Source organism: Helicoverpa zea, chromosome 16 (genome assembly GCF_022581195.2).
Source record: "Helicoverpa zea isolate HzStark_Cry1AcR chromosome 16, ilHelZeax1.1, whole genome shotgun sequence".
Lineage (NCBI taxonomy): Eukaryota > Metazoa > Arthropoda > Insecta > Lepidoptera > Noctuidae > Helicoverpa > Helicoverpa zea.
The window spans coordinates 10,698,122-10,718,410 of record NC_061467.1 but is presented as its reverse complement, the minus strand read 5'-3'; the positions used below and the strand labels follow the sequence as shown (position 1 = coordinate 10,718,410).

At 33.3% G+C, this 20,289-nt stretch overlaps 1 protein-coding gene across 1 annotated transcript in view; it reads left to right on the top strand.

Moving 5' to 3' along the window:
- LOC124637281 (RING finger protein nhl-1) overlaps nucleotides 1-20,289 on the top strand; it is a 101,723-nt gene that overhangs the window by 16,048 nt on the left and 65,386 nt on the right. Inside the window, exon 3 of the mRNA XM_047173625.1 lies at nucleotides 16,257-16,351. The gene's annotated coding sequence lies outside the window, so the exon portion shown is untranslated. The remainder of the gene's footprint in view (nucleotides 1-16,256; nucleotides 16,352-20,289) is intronic.

The following is a 20,289-nucleotide window of genomic DNA, read 5'->3' as shown; positions in this document are numbered from 1 at the left end:
AAATTGATAATGTTTAATTCGCAGGTTGTTGCATATTTTATTAATAATATTAAATTAAGGGCATGCAAGTTTCATTCCCCGTATTGCTAAATAAAGCTTCAACGTTTGTTTCTAATATTAGAATCCTTTTGTTCTACTAATGATGATGTAACAATACCTTTATTTGATTGTATCGGTATAGTTATTAAGAAAACTGTTAGCCAAATATACCTAAGTATTCACAAATCTTAATAAAACTAGCAACGACTCTTTTACAATAAATTACCTAATTGACATTTGAAATTGTCCAATAAATATTATATTCGACTGACATTTTCTTCTTTAATTGACAGATATCTTATACAAACTACCTAGGCTACAGTAAAGTTTTCTTATCTCTAAAATATCAAGTCAACGTCGTATTACTTCTATTAACAAAATCAAGTATAATAAAAATCTATACTACGTAATATTATAAAGAAGAAAAATTTGATTGTCTGTTTGTTTGACACGAATAGACTCCGAAACTTCTTGACTGATTTTAATTTTTTTCACTGTTGGAAAGCTATTCTCTTCCCAAGTAACATAGGCTATATTTTATCTGCTTACGGGTAATAGTTCTCTCGGGACGCGGGTGAAACCGCGTGAAAATGGCAAGTTTAAAATAATGTTGTCTCTCAATATTTATCTAACTACAAACTTTATTGCAACACATCAAAATTAACCACAACTATTGATATCTAAACATCTAATTTCCACATCAAACACCGTTTTCCCCGACTGTACCTCTACTTATCTTGTTCATCGAACGAATCGATACTCAGTAACTGTCATACCCCTTTTCATTATCGGAGGCAATTCTGTCAGTCCATTGTCCTATGTTAACACATGAACACGCTTTCTAGACATGTCTATGCGCGTCAATATGATGCTTGTGTTTTTGTATGTCTAGTCATGAATGGGACAATGCTTGCTAGTTGGTTCGTGAATGGGAGGCTTTGGTTGGGTTTATTGGTTGTTGGTATAATGTGTGGTGAATAAGAGTTCATTTTTTGGTGGTTGATGAATGGATATATCTTTTGACTACTTCCCGGATAAAAGTATCGTATGACCTTTCTCTGACTCTAGGCTTATAATTGAATCGATTCATTAGATTTGGGGTGAAAGCGGGAAATAAACAGGTAATCTTTCGCATTTATAATAGGAAGCGTTCAGAGTTCAATTCGTGCTTAGTTTATTGTATCTAACCCCCAAATTCATGTCTCTACAAAAAATATGTTTCCATGAAGTTATATACTCTAATTTTTCACGGAAAATAAACTACGTACAAAAAATATAATTACTAGCAATGATTTTCATACATACAACAGTTTATTCGTAAAATACTGGTGTCATACGACAATTACTTTTTAATTTTTTCAGCACCAACATAAAAGATTTCATATCCATTCGGTTTACAGTAGAATTTTCCAAACAGGAAGAATAAAATAACAAAAATGGCCATTTTTGTTTACTCCGCACACTGTTATTGCATATTACGTATATTTTGTCCACCATATTTGTTTTTAAAAAGGCGGTAAATTGCACAATATGTTTGCGACAAATTGAAACGAAATGGTTTTCTTTTAATGGACTTTATTGCTTTGTTTTCGTTGAAAATTAATATTACACCAATAATTTTGATTTCAAACCAACCAGTGAAATAATACTTGACATATACCTTCTTTACTCATTTACCATTTTCACATTAACGAGCAAAAATGTTGTTTCACAGCAAATATTTCCTACAGTTTATCCACATAAAAAGTGTTATCTTCAAAATCTTTAAGCAAATGCAAAAAAAAAAACAATCCACTAAGTTACTTCAGCAGCTAAGCTAGCAAACACTTACCCACAAACCACTTTCACATTCAAGCGAAAATTCTCTATTCAAATATTACGTAAGAAAAAAGAACTTAACCCCAAAATAACTCCTTTATATTCCACAGTATATTCACATCAGTTTTTTTACCACTAACGTTAAATTGCGTGAATACGGTAAAGTGCCGTGCGAACACACTTCGTCTCACGTTTTTCCCACTCATTGTCATTCGCATTTATTTTTTCTTGCCAACTTAAGCCCAATGGCCCATGACACTTTCAGTTCGAAAATCGTTCGCGGAAAATTTCATATCTCAGGATAATATTCTAATCTCTTTCATGCCTCCGTCCGAAGGATTTATCTCGTTTATAAAACGGTATAAACCCGAAATAATGTCGAGACCTCTTCGTTGGAAATATAGGGGAGCTTGAATTTTGAAGGATTCTGAAGTGGGAATTTTCTGAAATGATGATTAAATCCATTACTCTCGTGGAACATTTTAAATCTTTTGAAGAATTCATTAGGACCTTTTTTCATATTGCGCTGAAGTTGGTATCTTGACAACCACCCTTACTTTAGGCATTGATAGTCGCTACAATAACATTAATTTATGCTTTAAAAATCATATCAAGAATAACCTTTTTTCTATATATTCTTTTTACGTGTGATCCTCAACTACATTCCCGTATCAACCCATTTATTTGCAAGCGGTAGTCGACGTCAGCACATTGTGAAGATTTGCGCACGTGGCTCCGGGGACTGTTTGTGATATAAGTATTCTTATAGAAGATCATCGGTGCTTTTATCTTTTGTTGTAAAGCTGTGACTTTAAGAAGATTTGTGGTTTTTTGTGGTGTATATTGAGGTAGTTTAATATCAGTAAAAAGCTGATTTAAAAATGTCTATAGAAGAGTTTAGTGGTTTTGGTAACTTAGACGATTATTGCTGTCAAATAGAATAAAAAACATATAAAGAAGATTAAAACTAAGAAAGCTTTATTTATTAGACAGTACAAAATAATAAAAAGCTTCTAGTTAGAACTACTTCGCAAGTCGGGTTAAAAAGTATTAGGTACAGCCTTCACCAATAAATGTACACTCAAACGGAAACATAGGTATAGCTAAATGTAAACAGTTGCTTCGTTCATAACTCAACAGATCCAAATTCAAACCTTATTGTGTAATTTAGATTCCCAATCATACTTTTAAACCAACAGAATTGGAAATGTCAAGTTACTAAAATTAACCTCCTCATCTCTTTGAGCTATAAAAGCAATATTTGTTTACAAAATTGACACCCGAAACTTCTTTATTGGCTCCTTTCATTACAAAGTAGGATATCTTAGGAACTTAGGATAATCTATATCAAACAGCCTCCCTGGAGTTTATCTTAATTGATTCATAACGTTAGCGACATTATAAATATTTAGGGTAGAGTAAATACTGCGATATCTCGCCCTTCAGGCTTTGAGATTACCGACGGTGTTGCTTGAATGCTTTTTTTTTAGGGTTGCCGGTGAAAAAAAAAAACAAGTTTCTATATTTTTTAACAATTTAATTTCTCCCTTTCGTTTTTTTACGTACTTTGATATCTTGTAATTGCAGGGTAGTAAGAAATCCACTGTGTGTAGGTGTTATGATTTTTACAGACTAAAATCCACCTTCGTTCCTTCTGGAGCCCTTTTCTCATTCGACCAATCCCGCAGCCCTAGCAAGCGATCAAACTCTGGCTGACATTAAAATGTTCAGTAACGCCAAGAGAATGTACTACCTACCAAACTTTTTTTCCTCTAACCAACCCTATACCATCCGAATTTATTTACAATTTTCCTTATGAAATACTTTGAAGTATTTCAACAAAATTTATAGCGGGACTTTCCCAAGTAATTCGGAGTTGCGTCTACTTTTGAAGTTTGAAGTCGCTATGTTCGGGAACGAACGGGTTTTGATACGATCCGAAGCGATATTTAAACTCTTTAAGTGGCTATTCGGCCGAATCGTCGGTAGAATAGCGAACGAATGTTTCGGATACAATTTTATGGACTTTACAAATCTTTTGAAGTGTATTTTTGTTTTAATTTTCGAAGTTGGTTTTGGGTGATTAAATTAAGAAGTTTGATTGCTTTGGCAGGAAGTAATGAAAAATTATTGAGCTTTTATGAATTTAAAAATAAAATATGAAACTACCCAATGAGGTACTGCAACAATATATGCAGTCTTAAAAGATTAGCCAAGCTTCTAAAATCGCTAAATTCCTAGATAATTCTGTATTTTTTTCAATCTTTACGAACCCTAAAACTACGACTTTATTAACCCACTCCTAGAGGTTCTAAATTCTAAATCTTGTATGTTTTTATATTCAAACAACAAAACACAAACAGTCCCCAAGTAACACTTTACTACTAGCTTCGTAGCAATACAGATTTTATTTTACTACCCTCCGGATAGTCGTAATAAAATACCCTAGACCACCTAACGAGGCCCTAAAGTTACCCATCTATATTTCTATAGTTCTAATAACTTAGATTTTACTTGTTTATTAGGAGTTATTTTAAGTTTTTTAAACGCCTTATCGCGTGTGCAACTAAGATGAAGAACGATAGTTGATTCACACATCACATAAGTGGGAAAAGCTTATTTTAATTCTTTATGTAGAGTCAGACTAATTGTCATCATCATCATCATCATCATCTCAGCCATAGGACGTCCACTGCTGAACATAGGCCTCCCCCTTTGATCTCCACAGATACCTGTTGGAAGCGACCTGCATCCAGCGTCTACCGGCGACCTTGATAAGGTCGTCTGTCCACCTCGTTGGACTAATTGTCATGCTATATGCTATTTTATTTAGCTATTAATATTGATCTTTACAAAATATGTATACAAAAACACACATATGTATATAGTTTGTTTTATTAACACTACTCCAATAAGAAACAATGTAAGGATATTGCCATCAATAATAGAAACCTAAATTCTGAAAAAAAACACTTACAACTAAATTCAGTTAAAGTTATTACTTGCCAGGTCTTGATATCACAAAAACCTTATAGACTACATGAAAAATTCGGCACTAATCATAAAAAATACAAATTACCGTCGCAATAAAAGAATTTCGCGCGAAGAAAGTTATTGCAAAAAACCCTGTAAATCCACACATTCGTTTTATTAGCTGGAAAGTCGATATCTCGAGTTACAACACTGGTTTCGATATAACATACCTACCTATCACTACGTTATCAAAATACCGCGGTCGATGGTACATTTTTTATGGGCATTTTTCGGGCTACTTGAGGAAATAGGAATGTTCGTTCGGATTTCAATAGGCGGTAATAGCTGCTTAACTGGTGATTACATGACAATATCTTAAACTGGCAAGGCTATTATTAGCAAAAAAATGCTATCTTGTGGTATGGGTTTTATAAGTTAGAAAATAAGTGATGTCTCGTGGTGGTGGATCTTTATCTATAAATTAAGTTGTATGTAGAGGTAAGTTTACATATACTTACCTAATGTGAGTCTATACATTATCCTCTGTTCTGAAATAATCATGTTTGTTATTTAACAAACATGATTATTTCAACCACCTAAAAGTCTGTGAAACTTGCAGTATTTTGACTACAACCACCAGACATCTTCAAAAGGCGTTAAGCACTATTGTTATTCAATTGCCAGCTATTGAAATACTCCTACAAACTTTCCCACAAAACAAAGGATATAATAATAAAGACAGACAACGAAAACAAAGTTAGGAGATAACTGTGAGGTTCTCTTAATGTTATAGTTCATTAATAGTTAACTAAATAGGTGCCAGTTCTTATCTGTAGCGATAATTGGTAGGAGAGAAAATGTTTGGACTAAACGTATTATATATTTGGGGAAAATTGATATTATTGTGTAAGGGAATGTGTTTTGTTGGCAGGTTATGTTTTCTATGATTTCATGTGTTGAAGAAACTTTTGTAACTAACTATAGATATAGTTCACGGTTTGAAGAAGAATAACTTTTTGTTTTCTTGCTTACCTCACACAAGTAGATTGACATACTCGTATATAGAATATGAGATACAAAATATATACGCTTACGTGGTGCAGTTGAGTGAAAAATATGCCATCTCAAATATGATTTATGAGTAGTTATTTTCTCGAGGCTAAGAAAACTGACTGAATGACTTCTCCTTCGGATAGAACAGCTACCTTTCCGTAAACGCCTAAAAAATAAACTGCTCATATGACCAACATACATACGGATTATTATCAAAATAAAAATAAAAGTGAAAAGCAGTAAAGTTTTAGTGTTGCCGACCCACAATTGATAGTCACGTTAGGGAGAATCGCCGAGTTTTCACGGGCCATTTGCATTGTATTCTGACAGGGTACAGGAGCGAGTTATTGTTACAGCCAGTTTTTTGGCCGTTTAAGATATGTTCAGGTATATTGTATGCTTATTATGTTCCAAGTGTCACATATAGAAGGGCTATTCTTATCATCAAGTAATCGTTTGTATAAAATTGCTGTTTATCACGAATTGAAAGTTAAAAGAGTCGTAATTGAACATTTTATTTGGGACTTTGGTTTTTGAAGCAACTATTACTACCACAGCAAGCCTAGACAAAATGTAGGTTTCAAGAAAATTTCAGCTTTATACCGAAAACTACTGTCGCAACCTGCCGATTTCATAGACGACTGTCAGTGATATTGGCCTCTAAATATTTAAATATTTGAACTACCAATATATCGAATATAATGAGACAAAAATCATATTACCTCACTACTACATAGACATACATATACGTTACCTACACTCATACAAATAGCTTACAGTCGATTTTAAATTCGGGTTCAAAAATCAAAAACTCTTCAACTCAAGATCAAAAATGAAAATAAAAAAAACGTGACTGTTCATCTAAGACAATCCGTTACGAAAGAAAAGGCGTAACATTCGTTATCTCGAAGACAGAAGGCCACATACCATTTTCCGAGCCGATAAACAGCTACAACGGTGATAAACTGGTTCCAATTGTATATATCAAGTTGTTAGCTCGAATTCTGTTTCACTACTGAACATTGAAAAAAGGTTTTATTTGATTTAGGTAAAAAAAGAGACTACATTGTTCAATCCGCTTGGATAGATCGCGTTTTGAAAGTAATTGTCTGAAGTAGAAAATGTACCTTCAGATTTTATCTTACTAAGGCGGGTGAACTTTACTTGTGTGTGTAAATGAACGTAGGTATGTATTGTCTTTGTATGGGTAAGCTTTGGAGAGCGCTCAGTAGTTTTCGAGTCAGCTAGTTATATGTAGAAAGACAATGTGCACGTAGCTCACCCGCTTTCGAGAGATAAAACCAGTCTAACCAAGGGGTATTGGGTTGCCCGGGTAACTGGGTTGAGGAGGACATATAGGCAGTCGCTCCTTGTAAAACACTTGTACTCGGCTGCAGCCGGTTAGACTGGAAGCCGACCCCAACATAGTTGGGAAAAAGTTCTGGAGATAATGACTTATTGCTATTATTTACCATTAAAAAGCGTACTAACAAAACTTACTAATCAGTATAAAACAGAGCAGATAAAGGCTGTAGTATAACAGTGTTATTACTGAAATCAATAATTAATTGACAGGGCGTGTAAACATATGGCTCGTTTAGATTGTAATTACGTTGGCTTAGTTTCTAAATTCATTACGCGTAGATAAATAGGGACAGCCATTCACTATAAATTATCTATGCCTATTAATTAGATTATGAACTACATTTTGTTTATGCTTTATCCATTTTGCAAGAGCGTTAAACTCTAAATTACATTTATGTATAATTCATAAACTTTGCCACAAATAAGTCCGCTTTTACACGAGTGAATTTTGTCGCGCGTATATGCTTCGTTTTTCTAAGCGTATTGGTTCCCAGGTGACATCGTTTGAAAAAGTACCTAGCTGTCAATTGTCAATTTTTGAAAGCGCGCTAATGCCACAAAAGCCGAAAATCCCAAAAAGCTAGTCTGAAAGTTCTATAAAACTTTCAAATAAACTCTTCATAAGAATAACCCGCTCATTCATGCAACAATACGTATTTACCCAAAATTTCCCAACCCACACACTTTTGTTCCTAGCAAAACAATAACAAACTTCCGCACGAAACCTTGATACTAATAAATTTTTAATTTGTTCTCTAAACGAAACGAACCGTGGCGGTTTTTACTCAGAATAACTAAAGTTCGGGATGTGAAATTTCATGAATTTTCTCTTCTATAAGTATTATAGTTTAAAACTACTTTTCTGGACAGTATAGATTACACAGAATTTTGTTTTTGTTATCGTTTAATTATTTTGAAAGTGTGAAAAGCGGAGTAACTTGCTAACTACCGCAAGCTGCAATTTTAAGTCTGGGATGTTTCTTGCTTATCATTATAATAATATACCAATATTTTACATTAATTATAATCATTGTGAAAATTTATTGATTTGAAATAATCCTATCCCAATGAAGTGTTAACCTTGTTATTTTGTATTATGTTTAAATTGCAATACTGATAATCCTCTGCCCTACAGACTAGATAGTAAGTAATCATTTAGGTAAGCCCTTGTAAGCCAAATAAACCTAATCAACATACACATTTGATAAGATTCTCAAAATAAACGATCCCACAGTTAAATGTGGCAATAGTTCGTATAGGTGATAAAAAATGTAGCCATTTCACCAGCATTACCTCTTTGCGCCTCATTTGAATCATATGAGAGGGATCATGCGGTATTTTTGAAGACCATTGCACCTCAAATTGGTTACTGGTGAGCTTTATTGTAATTTAGACTGTATTTTTTGTCTTTCTTTTTATAGTTTACTATTATTTATTTAGTGATCTTTATATAGGGTTTTTTCGTCTTGATCTTTGTCTAAGTAACTTACACTAGGTAGTTCATGCAGTATTGTTAAATGTCTTCGCGATTCGGCAGTCACGATTGTTTGCCAACAAAGGTATGTTTTTACGTAAAAATCGGTCATATATAAAACATTCATATATGAAAAATTTCGCAGTTCCCATACAGGGTTGTCTCAAAAATCTTTTGGCGCAAAAAAAAAAACACATAAACCCTCTCTCGGGGGAAATATGGAGAATAAGACAAATGGTTGCCCCCTTGACGGTCAGGTTTCAAAGACGGTGAAAAATTACGCTTAAGACTCAGGCGCCCTTTTCAACGTTTACTTGTAAAAGCAAGATTGGGAAGCTAAATAAGGGTGTAATGTATGGGCTTTGATGACGGTCAAAGGAGTTCGCTGTTGCTAGAATATTCTGTAAACTATTTTGAAAATGAGTGGCAAGTTAGCAAGAATTTTGAAATCGAGACACGAGTCAGATCTTTAGCTTACGGAAATCTTCAAAACAAGACTTGTGAGGTTACAGTTTTTTTTTCAATTTGGCTTATGTTCAACAAAAAGAAGGTACTACTCCGGAGGGAAACTAAACTGAAAACGAACGTCACTAAAGCTGAAAAAACCTAGCCTGATCACTACACTAACTCTGAAGCCAAAAAAGTTTAGCTCAAATAAGTTAGGCTGGCCTTAAATCAAATACCATTGCCCCACAAAGTGGCATAAAGGCATTAGCGGGCAAAGCCGGGCATAAAACTTAGTTATCCAACGTTGGTGAGTGCCAACCCAATTGTACGTGACTGGAATCGAACTTTGGACTGCTCTCCATGGACCTCCGATTTGCTACGACGTTTTCGATAGATCAATTAATGAGATTTTATCTGATATTCAAAGTTCTGTGGGTACCTGACTTGGGTTATTAATTTACCCAGATAATGTACTCAGATAAGTCAATTGTCAATGTAAAGAGATCGTGCAGTTAAATACTTCGTCGTCATCAGCCTTTTTTATCGTCCAACTGCTAGGCACAGGTCTTCTCTCACACGGAGAAGGATTTTAAAAGAATTAAATGCTTTAATTTTTCAATTCAAAAAGTAATACTTTAGCCAAAAGCTCATGCCCGTTCCCACCAAGCATCATAAACCAGACAATTACTAGACCATAAACACTCATTATAAGACTGCACCATTCGAATAAAAAAAATATCAACATCAACCTGTAAATCTCAACGTATCAACTTCACTCCAAACTAACAACAACTTAATAAAAAAACAAGAGAGATTTTCCAAAAAATATATACAAAAGCTACTTAAAAATATCACAGCCCAGCAGAATTTTCTCATTTCGCCCCAACAAGGGGTATGCGCGACCCCGCCATTTTCAGCTCAGGCCTATTAAACGTCAATTCTTGTGAATACACTTAACGTCAGGATCTACGTAATTGGAAATTCCATAAGATTTTTTATCCGGTTCGTTGCACGTGTTAAGTCTTGTGGAATTAATTTACTAAGACAGGGAAGATTAACAGGGTATTTTTTTTTTTGTTTAGTTTTTGTTTTTTTGGGTGATGTGCCCTTGACGACAGAATACTGAAAGGTTTTCTTGACTAGTATGTTTTTAAGTCTTTCCTATATCTACATTATATAGATAAATTGTAAAGAGATTACCTACTTAAGTTTGAGCTACAAAATTGTTCAAAACAGTTATCATAACTCTGGTACATAAAGGCGTTTAGAAAGAACATGGACGGGTTTCAATTGATCTTCCACTCTACTTGTAGTGAGCTGTCATCAAATAGTGACGAAAAATCATTAAATAGTGACGAAAAAGAGGGTATAAGTTTGACGTGTTTGTCTGTCGGTCAGTCTGTTTGTGTTGTTGTATCCATTACAAACTTCATTCAGCACATGTTTTTCAAACTCGTCCGTCTTAAACAGATCATCAAACTATACAATATAACACAAACGACTTGTTCATTAATGAGGCAATCTTAATGCCCAACACACCTGAACACGACTTACCGTGTCCACGCAAGCAATAATTGCTCACATGTGTCCAACCGAGCAATTTACTCGCATTGTCCCAACCCTACAGTTTCGACTTACCGTGTCTCGATTACTGTATCAAAATGTACCCAAAAGTAATTAGGATTAGTTAAGCACCGTATTTGGTTTGTTTTCTAATTGTTGTTTTAATAGTGTTTGGGATCGTTTTTATTGTTCATTGTTAACAGCTGTTGGTGGAGTTGGTATGAAAACTATTTTTCAACTTTGGTGTAGACACTCAGTGTCAAACTCACAACTAAGAAAAAAATTACAACAACTCTCACGCTGAAAAGAATCGAGCCGTTTAAGGTGTCAACGCACTACACTTACAAATGCTCGAAAAACATAAACGTCCTTTTCGCACTATCGGGTAAAAATCACCACTTTCCTCCCTATTTCTTCTTCTAAAAACCTTATCTACAAAGCACTATTATTATCTACAGTGTTGTTTTAACATTTATAAACACGACATTACGCAGTCCGTTTGGACCTTGCTTTCCTTGTTAGACAAAGAACAGGCAGGTGAAAACTGACAAGCGCAGTTACCTATTAATATTTGAAGACTTATCTAAGTTTTTAAAAGGCATTACAATTTGTGTTTCAATTAAAGTGATATCCTTAACCATTTTTTAACTATCTGTAACAAACCACAAAACTACAAGAATTATTCTGTATTAAAAATTTGGAAAACAACTTTACAGGCGATGATTCTTTTAATATCATAAAGCGTAAGAGTTTGTTTGTTTGAACGTGTCTATCCTATAATTTAAAAAAATATTTTAGTGTTAGATATCAAAATCATGGAAGACATTTTATCGGGGTGCTTGAAGAAGTTCCCACGGGAAGCAGGTAAATACGCTAGCTAATTATTTTACACAATTTAATATACTTTGTATGAAACAACCTTTTTCTCGCTTCAAAAAACTTAAAATCCACGTTTCCCATAACTCAATTTGGAGCAGTACTACATCAAGAACGAAACACAATCGGGCTCTACAGTATGATTTATTAATTCCCAAAACATTTGTTATGTTCTCAGTTTTATTTTCTGCCGGCCCATTTCGTGGGTGCGGGGTTAAAATTATGACCAGAATGTTTTAAGAAAAAATTCAAAGAATCTTACTGTATTTTTGTGTAATGATACTGGGTATTAAGGTGTGTAATTCGTGATAGCGGGGCACATTACTGTTACTGTTACAGCCTTTTTATCGTCCCACTGCTGGATTGCGGCCTCCTCTCACACGGAGAAGGATTGAGCATGAATCACCACGCTTGCTCTACCTTAGTATTTTGTGTTATTTGACAATAATATGTTCTGTGCAGTTGCGTATCTCTTTATATAAGAACAGCTGCCGTGTCCGCTAATTGGCTAGAAAGACATCATACATATTTTAACTAAATCATTGCCCTAATAGGTTATTTTTATCATAGGTGTTCAATACAAAGGAGATTCGTCAAGTAGACAGTTTTATACTACATACGGCCAGTTTTTTCATCAAAAGTTAAAGTTAAAGTAATGTCTAAAGTTAAAGTAACGGTCAAATTTGTTTTTTCAAGGCTAAAGTGACAGCAAAATTCATAGAAAAATTGAATTTAACCGTTACTTTAACTTTAGTCATTAGGTACTTTGACTTTTACTTTGGCTTTAACTTTTGATGAAGAAACTGGCCGTAAGTAGTATAAAACTGTCAAGTAGTCATAATAATGACATCATGAAAAAGTTTTTATCAATTTCCTTAGGTGGAAAGGAAATATATATTTTTTAGGAAATAAATTAAGCGTTCTCAAAGCTATCCGAGTATTCTTCTAAGAAATTATAACGAAACTTTGACAATATATCCATTCTTCTTATTGAACGGAATAATAAAACGTAGAAAGAAAGCATTACGACCCAATTCATTATCCCAAATCTTGTATTTTACAAAGTTTGTTGTGTTTTTGTCTTACAGAGAGAAATAATGTGGCGTTTTAATTATAACTCTATTAAAAGTCGCAAGTTTTCTGTTTTTGTTCGAGCTAATCTTTAGAACTACGGAGTTTATGGGATTAAGGGATTTATAAACAAAGGAGCGGGCAAGGCCCTGATTTTGGAAATAAAAAGCAGTTTCCAAAATTGTTAAAGCTAGGTACAAGTGTTTTTATTTCTTGAAATCTCCATCGAAGCCATACGTGTATGTATAATGCATATTGTCTTTGTATGGCTTAGCGTTCCCGAACTTACGCATACAAAAACAATGTGCATGTTTTAAATACATAACTATCTTTTGCCCATCATCATCATCAGCCTTTTTATCGCCCCACTGCTGGGCACAGGCCTCTCACACAGAGAAAGATTGAGTGGTAATCACCACGCTTGCTCAATGCGAGTTGGTGATTTCAAACATCGTAGGGTCCAGGTTTCCTCGAGATGTACTTTATATTATCGTGCCCACTTTCAAGATATCATACTAGAATAAACAGGTATCTATGGAGATCAAAGGGGGAGGCCTATGTTCAGCAGTGGACGTCCTATGGCTGAGATGATGATGACGATGATGAAATAATACAAGTACTTTAAGAAGAACATTTTACAAAAGTGTGTAACTTAAATAAAATTATCTTTAACTTTAAAAGAACAATTTCGAGATAGGTAGTGTAGATTTTTCTAAACAACAAAATGAGCTCAGAAAAGGTCGTACAAACCCTGTTTTGGCTTGAAGCCAGCGGTTTCATGTACTTGTATGAAAACTTCACTATTGTTTCATATAAATGATCACTGAAAACATTTGCAGTCAATTTTGCAATGCGACTTTTTGCGAAATATTTTTTAAAGAATTTTAGAAAAGTTGGTGGTTCGAAATATAGAAAAATGTCGTTCTCATAATGATATACCTAATATTCTTTAAAAGATTTTACACCCTGACTCTGTTTTTTGGTATTTACAGAAAATGCTATTCTATTCATTTTCGTTTCTGGCAAAAATGCTATTTTCTTTTGAAAATAGCTACAATATAAATTTTTGTATATAAAGTTTTGTATATATATATATACAATATAAAGTTTTGTTTATATATAAATATATATATATACAAAACTTTCGGTGCCCCATAACAGTAATTATTTGTTGAACTTGTTCCTTATTTCGTCATTAACGTTTTGGCGTAAGATTATACTTACAGTTTTCGGACAGTTTCTGAAAATATATTTTAATCACGATAACACTTCTCAAAAAGGTCTATAAACTAAAAAACAATATAAATAATTTAAGAAAATTTCAAAGCCTGACAATATACCTAATTGTTACCTCCTGTACCAAAAATTAATATCACCTTTCCGTAACCTTTGACCTTGACCTTAAAAATATAATATGTTCACGTCGCATAATGAATTTAATAACATGCTATTAATTAATTGACATTACTGGTTTGACCTTTAATGTTGCTTTCAGAAAATTACCAAAAAGTCACTATTTTCGTTTTTGTATTTCATTATTTTAAGATATAACATCTTAAATAGTAACTTTATACAAAGACAATGAGAAAGATGTTTTGTTTGACATTATATTTTGTTATTAATCTAGGTACATAGTTTGGGTAAAAGTTTTAAAATAATGAAAAATCGTTTTGATTGCAAAAATGTTTATAATAAAGCCAAAATAATTACATTGCTTGAGGTGATTAGTCACTAATGTTCTAGTTTGCGTTTTCCTACAAGATAAATAGAAAGTAACCGTTTTAGAAAGTCCAATAAAAGTATTGAATTTGACTTATTGTCAACTACTGAATTATGTTTTGACCATAAAATAAGAAATAAAAATATAAGTCAGCATTTTCAAACTGCAGAACTGCAGTAAATTATTTCTTTAACTAAGAAGCAGTGGAAACAAAAAAGAACACCATGTATGTGTGCCAGCTGGTTTTTCAACCCGCATAATTCACACGCCAACTAATATAATACGATTATATCAACCACAAATGAATATTATATTCAAGTGTAAAAATATGAGCGATTAGACAAAATTTTAATAAGAATAATACTAAAAGCAAAACAATTTCTCATTAATGATCGACCATTTAAAACACATGGAGTGTCCATATCCCTTTTTTGCGCATTTTTTTTTCAGTTTGCATATTTGCTCTGATATGTCAATCTTTGTACATGATACCTACATATTAGGGTATCGGTAAACGTGTTACAATTTCCCATAATAATTTTGATTGTTATATTTTGTAGAACAAAATTAAAATCCACTGATGCACATGCAAAACCCAGCAAAAAAGGCAGACAACTTTCATCCACACCTATTTAAAATACGAACACTGGACCAAAGTTTGGATCCAAAAAATTGCCCACCAGCTGTCGTTCGTAATTAGTTAGGCAAAATCCGCTTTAGCTTATAAGTTGAGCTGCAACACTCGTTGGCATTTTGCCACTCGCCACAGGCTGGAAGCTGAGATAGACGACAAAAGAAATAAAGCGAGACATTCACTAGGCAGACTAGGTGTCAGGTGTTTTTGGAGATATTCAATTTGGCATATTTTTGTAACATTGCCTTGTTTGAGGAAAGAAAAATTGAGGTAGAATTCGGTGAGGTATGTGAGCCTCAAATATATGGAGTTGATAGGATTGCTCTCTCTGATGATTACATTACACATGTTTCCAGAGGAATTTTTGCGCACTTTGATAAAACTTAGAATGGATATCAATTTTCTTAAAAAGTTAAGCAGGTAGCGATTGGTTCATATGAATTCGAAGAAAGATGCAAAAAAGCCTAACAGTACTTGACAGTCTAGTAACTATCGTCTGTTAAAGCAACACTGTCCTTATGTGCAAAGATTTCACGTATCTGAATTTTCAAGAAACAACATTTTCTAAAACATTTTTTCTAGTATTTTTGTCCTCCAAGATGTGAACATCTGGCGACCCCATCCCGCACAAGAGTGGCCATCCACGAACGTTACACAGTCGTAAAATGTTTGTTTCAGATCATTTTAGTTAAACAGAAAATTCTTTTAGTTATTTTTTTCCATTCGTTACGTAGTGTAGGTTTTTTTAAATCTTTGTGTGAGTCATGAACTAGTGTGGTATTTTTTTTCTGGTTTTAATTTCATGCAAAGGCTTTTAAATTATTTTCGGTTACTGCGTTATAGTGGTTGGGAAGCAATGATTATATTATTTTGTGTTAGTTATTGTATCATGAAAAGTGGGCTTAAAAAATAATAATCTAACTAACCAATTACCTTTAAGGTGTCCATAGTCCTGCTACAATGCACAGGCCTCATCTCATCCAAATAAGAAATGCGCGTTAGACTTTCAGACGGTTTTTAAACGATGAATTCCTTCACAGCCTTTGACGTTGACAAGTATGTAACTTTTATAATGTCGCAAGTAGGTAACGCAAAGGATAATATTACTTATTAACATTACCTAAACATAAATATTTTAACCTGTCGCAACAGCTCCTCTCAAAGTACCTGTAATTGCAAAAAGTACTCCAATTTTACTAAACAAGTGATGTTTTCAATTCCAGGTGCCTGCAGCGACTTCTAGAAGGGGCGTCACTACAGGAGACCAGGTGGGCCCGCCGGCTGGTTGGGCCCACCAGCGCAGAGAGTGTTGCTCATTGTAAGTCAATCAGAATTTACTCTTTTAATAAGGATTTCTAAGATTTCTATTGCAAATCAGCTACATAAACGCTATTAGTTACAACTATTCTGTATTAGGGAATAACTAAGCTAGCCCTGCACTGTTATAATAAATCCACACTTTCACTCACCGGCAATATTCTCAAACTAAGCAACTTGTACAATGGATTTTAGATAACTGATACACTGAGCGAATCTTGTCTAGAATCACTCACTTTTTTGCACAAATAAACACATATTTTGAAAAGTTTATTTACAAATTTGAGATTAATCCATGGTTGGATTTTTTAAAACGAACCGTCTGCATCAACTAGTCGTCAAACGACTTTCACGGCTCAGAAAACTACTGTAACACTATAGTTATTACTGGCAATAACATCAAAACAGATCTAGGTTAACGTCTACCATCAATACCCTTTCTCTAACATAAAACTAGTACCCATTCCTATACCTAAACCTAACTATAGGGTATAAAAATACTTTATTTTTCGCAAAACGAGGACTTTCTTCCAACGGTTCACGGTTTCCTGACGGCCGATAAATCCTTTGAACGTCTACGATAGTAAAATAAAAATTACTTCTACACTTTTAGTTGGTGAGATTGAAAAAGAAAAGATCTTATTTGAACAGATTTTTTAAAATGGTGTATCACATTTAACTTGCGGGAAAAAAAAATGGACTACTACCTGGCTTCTTTTTTATCTGGGAGCAAATGAGTATACGGATCACTTGATGGAAAGCGATTACCGTCGCCCAAGTACACTTACAATACCAGAAAAGATGCATATTTGTAGGCTTTTACAAATTATTACAGTTTCTGTTGGTTGGTGAAATAGTTTCTAAAAAACGCATACTTAATAGTTTTATATTCAAAGATTTTTATTCTAACAAATTGTCTCTTTCAAATCCCTTCATAAAAACTAAAATCCCTCGATATAATGACTAATCACAATTTAATTAAAACTAAGTGGTCCTATTTACAACGAAACTAAACAATAGTAAAATGAATGGAACGTGGAATCTTTTATAACTTGAAACAGTTTTAAGAGAAAACATGTTTTCGTCAGTTTTACTGATCCAATAATACTTTCGAGGTTAAGGTGAGAACAGACTTTATTATGTTATACACTGCACAGCACTGAATTTGGGTCAGTAGGTATAAATATTTTATTTTTACTACTATAAATATTGATAGGTAGTTTTTACATAAGCTAATTATTATTTTTGGAGGCTGCATTTTGTATAATTGACCTTCAAAAAGTTTGAATAAATAACTTTTTGTCTTTTATGTAGTCGCAAAATTACTTTTTATTATTAGAAAACTGTATTATAAACCGAAGATGTAACTTTCGGTTTATATTACAGTTTTCATCGTATAACGTCCCTGTTCCGGAGTCAGCCGTGATTAGTAGCTAACTTCAGAGTGGCAAAAATATGTGACTAGAATTATAACTAAAATTCATAGTACGTTTTTCTAATTCACGTATTTCCTCTGAGCGCGTAAAACTGTTTTATTCTAACTAAAACCTTTTTTTGTTCGACTCAAAGAAAATCTAACAGAAAACGATTCATCCTGTAAGTACCTATTTGAAGTTTTTCCGTTTCAATAATTTCAATGAAAATGTTCAAAGAATACTGTTCGGAACGTAGTTTAAGTATAATTTGTTATTTTATTTTATTAAATAGTTCTATTGCAAAAACTATTTGAGGCCCTTCATTATTTGAGTGTATACTCATTTTCTGTCTTAATTTAAGATTAATTACCATCATTTACTGCATAAAAAAACTGGCTATGCGGCAAATTTTCTGCAATACAGTTTTATTCACAAGACTACAGTTTATAAAATCTCAGTTTGTTTCGTAAACACTATGTATATACAACTTAGATACTACAAACAATTTAATGTACAATTTGAAGTCTTGACAAAATCCAAGAATCGTACCTAGAACTTCATGGACAGACAATTACCAGAACATATTGACAAAACTGTTTCTAACTTTAAGTAAGCATTAATTACAAAACAAAATACACAACAGCAAATACCTCTTCACAACGAAAAAAAAAAACACCCATTGAACCAAACTTCCGCAATTTTTCTCTAAACATTTTTGCATAGCGGCTGCATCAATCTTGCTAATAGCCAGAACCTGGAAACTGACATCATAAGACAATATAAACTTCCAACAATAACCATCAATCGTTAAAGTTGCGTACCGCGTTATTAATTACAATAGAAGATGCTGTTATCGCGGGGAAACCGTGACGAAAATTGTTTGGAAGGAATCTAAATTTTGATATTTTTAACCGATTTCAAAAAAGAGGAAATTATCAATACGAGACAGTTTTTTTATATATTTTCGAGGGACGCAAAATTGGTTATAATCTGCATTTTGATAGTTTTTCTGGATAATAATAATTATTTTACTTGCAAGATTTAACTATCTTAGTAAAATCCTATACATCACTTTCATCATCCTTTTATTGGGAGTAGATGCAGTATGTCTTTTTCTTCTACTCTTCTCTGTTCTGAAGTCATTTTGTGGGAACTATTTATTTGAACGATATCCATCAATCGTTAAAGTTGCGTACCGCGTTATTAATTACAATAGAAGATGCTGTTATCACGGGGAAACCATGACGTAAATTGTTTGGGAGGAATCTGCATTTTGATATTTTTAACCGACTTCAAAAAAAGACGAAATTATCAATACGAGACGGTTTTTTTGTATATTTTTGAGGGACGCAAAATTGGTTATAATCTGCATTTTGATATTTTAGCTGGATAATATTTATTTTGTTTGCAATAAATAACTATTTTAGTAAAATCCTATACATCACTTTCAATATCCTTTTATTGGGAGTAGATGCAGTATGTCTTTTTCTTCTACTCTTCTCTGTTCTGACGTCATTTTGTGGGAACCATTTTTTTGAACAATATTCATCAATCGTTAAAGTTGTGTACCGCGTTATTAATTACAATAGAAGATGCTGTTATCGCGGGGAAACCATGACGTGAATTGTATGGGAGGAATCTGCATTTTGATATTTTTAATCGACTTCAAAAAGAACGAGGTGCACGTAAGACTCTATGTTATTTTTTGTTGGATAATAATAATTATTTCTTTTGGAAGATTTAAATATTTTAGTAAAGTTCTACAAATCACCTTCATCATCCTTTTTTTGGAAGTAGGTGCAGTATGTCTTTTTCTTCTACAATTTTCTGACATCATTTTATAGGTAGCATTCATCAAGAAATAACTATCAATCATTAAAGTTGTATACCGCGTTATTAATTACAATAGAAGATGCTGTTATCGCGAGGAAACCATGACGTAAATTGTTTGGGAGGAATCTGCATTTTGATATTTTTTACCGACTTCTAAATAAAGAGGAAGTTCTCAATTCGACCCTATTGTTGGATAACAATAATATCATTAGTTTTGAAGATTTAAATATTTTAGTAAAATCCTGTACATTACTTTCATAATCCTTTTATTAGGAGAAAATGCAGTATGTCTTTTTCTTCTACTCTTATCTGCCCTGACGTCATTGTGTACCTCGTAGGCATTCCTTAAACAATATCCATCAATCGTTAAAGTTGTGTACCGCGTTATTAATTACAATAAAAGATGCTGTTATCGCGTCGAAGCCATGACGTAAATTGTTTGGGAGGAATCTGCATTTTTGATATTTTTAACCGCGACATACCAAGGAGGCAGTTCTCAATTTTACCTTTTTTATGTTTTCCTTGGATAATAATTATAATTTTGTTTGGAAGATCTAACTATTTTATTGAAATCCTATCCATCCTCTTCAGTCCTATAGCCTATGCTTCTACTTATTCGAATATGTTACCCACCGAAATTATATTTTCGTTTTTCATACGAGTTACCCCCGATCTATCCTCTGTTGATAGT